Source organism: Trachypithecus francoisi, unplaced genomic scaffold, assembly GCF_009764315.1.
Source record: "Trachypithecus francoisi isolate TF-2019V2 unplaced genomic scaffold, Tfra_2.0 Contig00712, whole genome shotgun sequence".
NCBI lineage: Eukaryota > Metazoa > Chordata > Mammalia > Primates > Cercopithecidae > Trachypithecus > Trachypithecus francoisi.
Window position 1 is genome coordinate 22,463 of NW_022680840.1, and position 10,785 is coordinate 33,247.

General features: G+C 39.6%; 1 pseudogene; it reads left to right on the forward strand.

Annotated features, from left to right (window-relative positions):
• Positions 1 to 9,962, forward strand: part of LOC117088017 — a 32,424-nt pseudogene extending 22,462 nt beyond the window's left edge.
• Positions 9,963 to 10,785: the final 823 nt, after the last annotated feature.

Below are 10,785 nucleotides of genomic sequence, written 5' to 3' on the forward strand. Positions count from 1 at the left end.
TATGGCCCTCAATCTCCTTTTGTCATGGGGCTTCTAGATTCTTTCTCCTCTGAGAATTTGTTTTTGCCTCTTGATTGGGAGACTTTGGGGAAGGCTGTTTTGGACCGCTCTCAATGGCTTCAGCTACGCAGTTGGTGGCTGGAAGATGCCAAAGAGCAGGCCCGCCACAATGCCGCTAGAAATCCTCCAGGACCTACAGAGGAGCAATTAACAGGCACTGGTCAGTTTGCTACCATAGCGGCTCAATCTGGACTTGAGGACGTGGCATTATCACAAGTTAAAGCACTTTTTTTTAAAGGCTTGGTGTAAAGTAGAACCATCAGGAAAAACTGCCGTGTCTTTTGTTAAGATTTTGCAGGGTGCAAATGAACCTTATCCTGACTTTGTGGCTCGGCTCCAAGATGCTGTAATAAAGACTGTGGGTAGTGGGGCTGCAAGCCAAATACTGGTAACCACACTAGCTTTTGAGAATGCTAATCAGGAATGTCAGAGGTTGTTGCATCCTCTAAAGGCTGCTGGAAACTTACAAATAGAAGATTTTATTAGAGCCTGTGCAGGAGTGGGAGGGGCTGCCTACAACACTCAGTTGTTTGCTGGAGCTTTATCTAAGGCATTCATGGGAAAAAAGGGAGTTTGCTTCCAATGTGGAAAGACCAGTCATTTTAAAAAGGAGTGCCATAAGTTATCTAATAGGAGTGACTCCTCCAAAGTAGAATTTAAAAAGCTTCCTACTGAGCCCTGTTGTCGTTGCGGCAAAGGGCGACACCGGACTAATGAATGTCACTCTAAAGTGGACAAAAACGGTAGTTCTCTCACCTCCAGATTGGGAAACTTGTAGAGGGACCATTCAGCTTGGGGCCCCAACAACAATACAAGCCCTCTTCATTTGCAATTTCCAGTCAGCTCAGGGGTCCAGCATCAGCAGGCCAGTCAGCCAATGTTAACCCCCAATTTTCATTAGCTCAACTTTTCTCTGCTACTTCCTGTAGCGCCACTGCTGATGTGGCGATTTTACCGGCTGTTGAACTCACCCCAGAAATGGGAGTTGTTAAATTGGCTACAGGTGTTTTTGGGCCATTACCTCCACATACTGTTGGATTGCTTATAGGACGCAGTAGTAGCATTTTACAGGGTTTACAAGTTCATTTGGGTGTTATAGATTCTGATTATAAAGGGGAAATTCAAATTATGGCTCAGGCTCATAAACCTATATCCCTGAAAGAGGGGCACCGAATTGCACAACTCCTTGTACTACCCTATTTTCAGTTTCCTTCACGGAGTCAAGAAAGAACCGGAGGTTTTGGAAGCACGGGTAAACATATTTTTTGGGAAACTTTAGTAACTCAACAAAAACCCTTGTTTCCCCTCAAAGTAGAGGGACAAATTTTTCAGGGCTTGGTCGACACTGGAGCTGACGTTTCCATTATTGCCTCTGATCAATGACCTTTGCAGTGGCCTAAACAGCCTGTTGCTGTTTCTCTTACAGGATTAGGTTCCGCCTCTGAGGTGTATCAAAGTTCTCAATCCTTAAATTGCCGAGGGCTGGATGGCCAAGTGGTCCAAGTTCAGTTTTATATTGTTCCTATTGCCCTAAATTTATGGGGGCGAGATTTATTGCAACAATTTGGAGCTTTTGTTTCTAATCCTCATGTCTCTAATTCTGCCAAGAATATGATGTTCCGCATGGGCTACAATCCCCTTGAAAAATCTTTAAACATGTAGCCACTGTTCAGCAGCCTCAAGCCCTTCCCTTGACATGGAAAACTAATATTCCTGTATGGGTTGAACAGTGTGGCCTTTAACACGTGAGAAGCTTGAGGCTTTGGAAAACTTAGTTCAGGAACAATTATCCCTAGGTCATATAGAACCTAGTACTTCTCCATGGAATTCCCCTGTCTTTGTGATTAAGAAAAAAAATGGTAAATGGAGACTATTGACAGATCTTCGTGCCATTAATGCATGTATTCAACCCATGGGATCCTTACAACCTGGCCTTTCTAACCCTTCTATGATTCCTCAAGATTGGTTACTTATGGTTATTGATTTAAAAGATTGTTTTTTTTCTATTCCTTTGCATCAAAAGGATTGTGAGCGTTTTGCCTTCTCTGTCCCTATTTTTAAAATTCTCAGCCACTTTCTCGATATCAGTGGAAGGTTTTACCTCAAGGTATGTTAAACAGCCCTACCTTGTGTCAAGAATTTGTCCATCGGGCTCTGAATCCTGTTCGAAAATGTCATCCTTCTGTTCTTTTATATCATTATATGGATGACATTCTTCTTGCTGCACCCACCAAAAAAGAGCAGCAAGATGCTTTTACATCCTTACGAACGCAGCTCTCTTTATACTCACTTAATATTGCCCCAGAAAAAATTCAAATAGATTTTCCTATTCAATATTTAGGTTATACCTTGGGAGTGCGAAATATTCGACCCCAAAAGATTCAAATTCGACGCAATCATTTAAAAACATTAAATGACTTTCAAAAGCTTTTAGGAGATATTAATTGGATGCGTCCTGTTTTAGGAATACCAACGTATCAGTTACAACATCTTTTTTCTATTCTAGAAGGAGACAGTCACTTGGACAGCTCACGTCATTTAACTCCTTTGGCTTTACAGGAACTCCAGCTTGTAGAAGAACAACTTCAAAAGGCCCATCTACATTATATTCTTCCTGACGTTCCCCTTTCCTTTTGTTTATTTCATACTTTACATTCTCCTACAGGTATGATTCATCAAACAAATCGGCCGTTAGAATGGATTTTTTTATCCAACAAAACATCTAAACGCTTGACTACTTATATCGATCGTTTGGCTGAATTGATCATCAAAGGACGGCATCGCTGTCGACAACTCTGGGGAGGAGATCCTTCCTTCATTATCTCTCAATTCACTCATAGTCAGATTACTTATCTTCTTGCCACTTCTGATTCTTGGCAAGTTGCTTGTGCCTCATTTGTCGGACAATTTTCTACCCAATATCCTAAGTCTCCGATCTTTTCATTTTTTAGACAGCATTCTGTGTTGCCTTTCTCACCAATATCTTTATTTCCTGTTCAAGGCCCTACCTTTTTTACTGATGCTAGTAGCAATGGTAAAGCTGGATATTGGAGTGTTCATCAATCTCGAGTTACAGTTTATCCTTATCCCTCGGTGCAACAGGGAGAACTGTTTGCTATTCTCATGGTCTTACTTGATTTCCCTTCCACCAGTTGTACCATTGTTAGTGATTCTCAATACACCGTGTATGTTACTGCTTATATTTCTCAAGCCACTCTACCTCTTTGTGCTACTTATTCTCTTCAAAAACTCTTTTCTTTGTTGTCTTCTACTTTGAGCCAACGTCAAGCTCCTTTATTCATCACTCATCTTCGTTCTCATTCTCAACTTCCTGGACCGTTAGTTCATGGTAATGCTCAGATTGATTCGCTTTTAATCGGCCACCTACAGGCTGCAGAACAAGAACATGCTCTACATCACACTAATAGTTCTGGCCTTCAACGACGATTTCATTTAACTCGTAAACAAGCTCGTTCTCTTATTCGAGCTTGTCCTTCTTGTGCTCCTTTGAGCATTCCATCTTTCCATCCTGGGGTTAATCCGCGAGGTACTCAAGTTAATCAGATTTGGCAAATGGATGTCACACACATCCCTTCTTTTGGACGATTAAAGTATGTTCATCATACCATTGATACTTTCTCTCATTTTCAATCAGCCTTTGCCATCTGAAAAAGCTGATTCTGTTATTACTCATCTCTTAGCTTGTTTCACCATCATGGGCATTCCTCTAATACTTAAAACTGATAATGCCCCTGCCTATGTTTCTTGTAAGTTACAAGTTTTCTTACAGCAATACAATATTCAACATCTCACCAGTATCCCGGGCAACAGTCAAGGTCAAGCCATCATTGAGCACGCAAATTTAACCTTAAAAACTCAACTGCTAAAATAAAAAGGGGGAAATGAGTCCCCCAGAAATCAGATTTTAAAGGTTTTGTTTACCTTAAATTTTTTGAATCAATGGAGACAATTGCAGGACTCCGCTGCCGTAACTCATCTTTCCTCACCTCCCTCGGCGATAGTCCCCGCCGACAATTTAAAGGTTTAGTATCCTAATGAAGAAGGTAAGTATGCTCAGGGGCAAGTTCTAAAACAGGGACGGGGCTATGCTCTTGTCCTTACAGGGAGCAGACCTGAGTGGTTTCCTACAAGGCGATTGAAACCCTGTTGAAAAGAAAACTGGACTCAGCATGCATGTCTTCCTTTGTTGGATGTGCCTCAGCGGGGGACTTATTTCCCTTAGTGAGGCTTTGTATGAATATTGGACTTATATTCCCTTTCCACCCTTGTATCAGGGAGTCGCCTGGGGGGAGGCAGAAGTTAAGGTTTTCACCAATGACACTACTTGGATGCCGTCCCCCTATATGGACAAGGACAACATAGAATAGGAAACGGGAATAATAAACAGCACATACCAATTTGGAGTGGAAGGACTTCTGATTTGCATGGGAAATAGTCCTCATTGTCTCCAGAAATCGCATGAAGCTTGGGCTGTTCGCTATAATCAGCCATGTGGCTGCCAATACTGTTATTATTATAACTAAAAGTTTTCATTATAATCATACTGTATATATTAATGAGACTATTCCTAGTTCCTTACCTTTTTGTCCTATTCCAGAGGTTTCCCCTAATATTGAGGTATTGGAGTGGCAACATTGTCGGGGAACTAAGCCCCGGATTTTATTAGAATATAATGGGCTGCAAGTAATTGATTGGAATGTGCACGGTGATTTTCAAACAAAATTTAGTCACATACCTTTGAAATGGCACCGGGTAAATAAAAGTATTGCTGCTGACGGTAATGAAACTTTGGTATGGCGTGAAGGAGGCTTGTCACCACCTATGCCTCATCTTAGATACTCTTTACAGGTACAAAGTCATCTTTGGAAGTTATTAGCTGCAGGTGATGCCATTAGTACTTTTGTGGGGAATATGTCCCTTAATCTTTCTAACCCGAATAACCCCTTTCATATTCAATTACATCGGAATATCTCCCGATATATTATTGGTTGTGTCCGAAAGCCTTACCTATTGTTAGTGGGGAATTTAACATGGGATAATGATATGGGAATTGTTAATTGTACAGATACGTGTACATTTCTGTCTTGCCTCAATCATTCCTGGTGGCACAACTTTACTGGGGATATTTATATCCTCAGGGCTCGTAAGGAAATTTGGCTACCTGTCAACCTTACGCGACCGTGGGGGGCATCACCTCTTGAAACTTATATTTGGACTTCCCTCCAGCGGACCCGTCGTGCCCTTGGACTTATAGTCGCCTCAGTAATGGGCCTTGTCACCATCGCCTCCACTGCAGCCGTGGCAGGACTCGCTCTACATCAAAGCATACAAAATGCTGAATTTGTGCAGCAATGGCATGAGCAATCTCATCGGTTGTGGCTTCAATAACGGAACATTGACTCTCAACTCGCTGAAAGATTGGACAACGTGGAGCAAGCCTTAACGTGGCTTGGAGGTCAGCTCACTGTCCTCAGTACTCGAATAACATTGCAATGTGATTGGAACTCCACTCAATTTTGCATAACACCTGTGCCTTTTAATGTTTCTCAGAATTGGACCAAAATCCGAAGATTATTAATAGGCCATAAAAATATTAGTTTGGACATCCAAGAACTCACTCAAAACATTTCTGAAGCATTTCGACAACAATTCCATGTATTGTCCGGGGCCTCTACCTTGCAGGAGCTGGGTCAAAGTTTTGCTGCCCTTAACCCATGGACCCAGACGAAAACATGGATTTCTACCATCTCTGGAAGTATCTTGCTTTGGGCGCTCAGATTGGGTTTACTTTTCATGGTGATCCGATGCTCTGTCTGTCGCATCCAAAAACAAAGGAAAACAGGAACAAGTATGGGCTACCTTTCTAGGATTGAGGCAAAACAAAAAGGGGGAAATGCAGGGGCCATTGAAAATAATATGCTAAGAATAGATAAGGCTCAAGGGCAGTATCTCTAGCTAGTTGCACTTTCAATGAACTCTAGTAGTCAAGGACAGTCTCTAGTTGAACTTTTAATGAACTCTAGTAGGCGCCAAGAAGGCAGACAAAATAAGAAAGAACTTAGAAACAAGGAACTAAGCAGAAGGTTATATCTGGGTGCAGAAAGTTTGTTTTGCATTGTGTTATTTTTGCTGACGTGGGATTTATGGAGTATAAATAAAGTGAGGCGGAGGCTCTAGGCATGGCCGCCATGTTCTCTGTTTGTCTTTGTCTCTTGTGTCTGTTCATTCTCCACCACCCCCGGCATGGTCCCCAATAGTTCTGATTTTAGTATGTTATCTTATAAATAAATTTCTGTCTTTTATAAATTAATTTTTGGTATTTAGAAATACATATTTTGAACTGAAGTCAATTTTATGGTATTTCCTAGCTTATTATCTTCCTCATCTAGAAATAGAAAACACAAATAATCTTTAGTTGAAATATAAACATTTCAGTTTTAGTGAAGTGTACCATTACCAACTTGTAATGGTATTACAAGTCATCACTCTGTAGACACGAGAGTGAACTAAAATGCTCCACAGTCTAGGTAAACTGCAGGAAGTAGGCTTAAGGTTATTTAACTTCCAAATCCCAGATCTTTGCTCTGATGGTCACTTCAAATTCTACAATTTCAAACACCTTTGAAGGCATTCAGTTAAGGCCTCTGGCCTCTTGATGGCCCTCTATCTTTTGGGAATGCTTTAAAGTCCATTTCATGAGGGAAAGTTGAAGCCAGAGAGCTTTCTGGGATAGCGCAGGTTACCCTGTATCTTTGCTCAAGGAGTTCTTTCTGTAGCTTCCTAGAGTATACCAGAATTAAAACTTTCTCTCCTTTGATGAATCTCCCCAAAGCAAGGAGTAATATCTGTATTACTTTTGTCCACACGTGAGGGCACTTGATTTTATTTCAAGCCCTGGATTTTAGACATACCTTAGCATTCTGTGAGTTGTACTTAAAATCCCAAACACTTCCTAGGAATACAACCATTATCTCCTAAATTCTGTCCTCACCTACAACACAGTCCTTTTGACTTTCAAGAACTATCCACAATCAGGCTCAGATATGCTTTTCCTTTGTTATGTAATCAGATGAATCTGAAAGTGGAAAGTTATATCTATTAAAGTGAGGAGATGGGTAGAGGAAGGTGGAAATGAAGAAAAAGAACAAATCTGAAAGGAATCAGAGAAACTATTCTGATACTATTGTTTAGATTTCTAAAGGAAATGGAAAGATGTTTGGCAATGAGAGAAATCAGTTATGATTTTTAGAAGATGGTTGTTTTCTTCAGCATTTAAAAATGTTTTTACTTTGTTTTAATTTTCAAGATGATTATAGAGCTTATGACCTTCATAAAAGTGAACTTTATAAGCCAGAACAAACTTTCCACCCCCCTACTGTGAAATTTGGAAATTCAACTACATTTCAGGATGACTTTGTTCCTCAGGAGACAAAACCTAGGCAAATCTTTAAACCCTCCTCTGTGGTCAAACGTTCTACAGCCCCTTTTAATGGCATTACAAGTCATCGCCTTGATTATATACCTTATCAGCTTGAACTCAAGTTTGAAAGGCCAAAAGAAGTTTGCAAACCAACTGACCAACGCTTTAAGGATCTCACAACTCACCGGTATGACTTTCAGGGTCTTATTGGTGAAACTGCAAAAATCTGCAGACCTGTACACACCAGAGTGACCCAGAGTGCTCGGTTTGAAGGAAGTACTGAATTCTGTGAATGTTTTCAACCATGGGAAATCCCACCACCTGAGATCAAGAAAGTACCAGAGTATGTGCCTCCTACAGGTAGCATGCTATTAAACAGAACAAGCCATCTTGACTACGTTCCATATCAGGCCAACCGTGTAGTTTCCATCAGGCCAGATTCTCATAGAAGAAGTAACAATTTTCCTTTCCAAGGAAAAAGCACTATGAAGGAAGATTTTCCAGCATGGGAAAATTGTCGTCAAGGACTTATTAAGAAGCAGGAGCAGATTCCCAACCCATATGGAAAATTTGATGGTTTGAGCACTTTCAGCTCTCACTTTCAGCCCACACAAATTGATTCCAACAGAGAGTTGCAAACCTTTAAATATTGCTTTTAAGAGTTCTGTTCCATTTGATGATGTGACCATGTACTCTGTAGAGTACACACCAAAAAAACAGGAAATTTGCCCAGCAAGTTACTCATCTCCTCCAGGTTATATTTTTGGAAATGCCAATACCCAAGGTCATAAATTCTTTCACAAGATTTCTCCCACAGTGAAGGCCTTCTAATAACCAAAATATGCTTAAAAGGAAGCTACTAGCAAGTAATTGTTTTTCCAAGAGAAAACTCCGTTTTTGGAGTGAAAAAAAAATTATGATATAATAAATCATTTTTTATATTTTTAAACAAGAAAATTGGAAAATGTATTATAAAAACTCAGAATCTTGAAACCATTTTGTATTGATATTTTAATCAAGATCGTTCTTTAATATGCATTTCAGAAGGTTCAATAATATACATTCCCATGTGAACTCTTTTAATATTCAACATATTGCTTAGTAACTTGTCCCCAGTCTATTATCATTTGTAATTCTGTTTATAATTATGGCAATTTTATGGTTATTCACATACCAGTTGTCATTTATCAAGCACATCAGGATTATCTAGAACATTGAAAATGATACATGGATTCCTTTTCCAAGATAATAGGATTCATTTTACTCAGACTTCCGTGCATCTACATAGCATCTATTGAGTCAAGTTTTGGTTGGTGGTATACAGACTGCTGCACTGCTCCTCACCATGTTCAGGTTAGCAAGAGGCACTGTGGTGTGGCAAGGAAAGGCTCTGTGTGCTGGGAATCAAAGGACTTGAGTTCAAGTTCTAACTAATTATCATTATTTATAGAGACAGGGTCTCACTGTCACCCATGCTGGAGTCCAGTGACGTGATGCTTACTGCAGCCTCAGCCTCCTGAGCTCAAGTGATCCTCCTACCTCAGCCTCCCAAGTAGCTGGGACTACAAGGGTGTGTCACCACATCTGGCTATTTTTTTAAAAATATACTTTGTAGAGACAGGTTCTTGCTATATTGGCCAGGCTGTTCAATATATTGGCCAGGCTGCTCTTGAGTCCCGCCTTGGCTTCCCAAAGCACTGGGATTACAGGCATGAGCTGCTATACCCAGCCTGAGTTCAAGTTCTAATAATATAGATTTCTATTTGTATTACCTTAGACAGTGACTCATATCTCTGAGCCTCAGTGTCTTTATTTGTAAAATGATGTCTGTTCTCAAAAAGAGTTTGTTTTGAGCATCAGACTATATGGTACATTTTAGTCCTTAAAGTACAAGTATAAATGTAGAGGATTGTTAAAAAAAATCACTCAATCTCTTTTTGTACTTTTTTTCTCCTTTTCAAATGAGGAAAATTACTTACTCAATCCTCATTTTCTGGCATGTAGCAAGGATTGTAAAATAACCTAATTTGCTTTGAGCTTCTGAGTAGTATGTGCTTCTGAGAGGAGTCTTGTCCTTTAAAACTTCATGAGCACCTGAGAAATTGTTAACAGAGAATGGAAAGCTCAGAATGGGTTAAATACAGTGGTTTGAGTAACAGTATTGCAGAAAGGAAAAAGTATTTGCTAGGGTAGTTTTAGGAAGTTTTAGGAAGACTGACAGCTCTGAAGAAATCTTTAGGGTAAACATAGGTAATTTTGAACCTAATTGCCATGCCAAGTCACTGTTGAGAGGCAGAACCAGCCCCCGCAGGGGGCATAATCACCTGGTTCACCTCTTCCAGTGTGAAGATAAGTGCTAAGGAAAGGAATGATGCCAGGAAATATAGTAGAAACACTCTATTGCATTTAGAAATGCTGAAAATTTCCTAATGAATTAAACTCTTATTGGGTGGTTTCTTTTTTAAGAAAAATAAATGATTACATTATGAGAGAATATGATTTATTTTATCATAAAGTGAATTTTAGTCTTTCATGGCTTCAAAATTATTTCAAAATATACTTTATTGAAAATTATCAATATTTGGTTATTTTAATTGTTCAAAAGTAATTTGTTCTCATTTACATTTGTTAGTAAAAGTATGGTGTGTGAAACTTTATATTTCTATACAACATTAATAAAATCAATAAAAGGAATGGATTTTCAAGAAATCATTTCTGTTCCTAATTTTTTTTAAAGAGAGCATTTTAATAAAGTCCTGTCTAGGTTAACATAAGTAGATGTTCTCACTTTTTACATATGAAACAATAATGTATAATCAGAATTAAAAATAAGGGAGCACTACAGCACTCTGTCATCCCGTCCCATATTCCAATGCTGGATATTCAAATCCCTCTGTAATTAATGGGGGTGGTCTTCTCCCAGGACAAAGGTCACCCTTAATAAGACATCTACTAGAGTTTCCAGACGCAATTTGCCATGGGATAAGGATTGAAGATGAATAATGGTGTTTCCCCATAATCTAGGACTCAGTAAACAGGTGTGAAAATAGAGATTGAAACAGAACAATGTAAGACATTCAGCCTAGGAGTTCAGGAAAGTCTTCGTATGGAGAGGATAGACAGGTGAGCTGAGTCTTGGAAGATAAGCAGGAAATTGCCAAGAAAAACGAGAAGGTGGGAACAGCATAAAAATAGGTACAGAGGGACTCTCTATCTCTGTGAAAGAGTTAAAGGAACTTCCAAGCTTTGTTGGTGGACAGCTAGCAATCCCTGATTCATTCTCC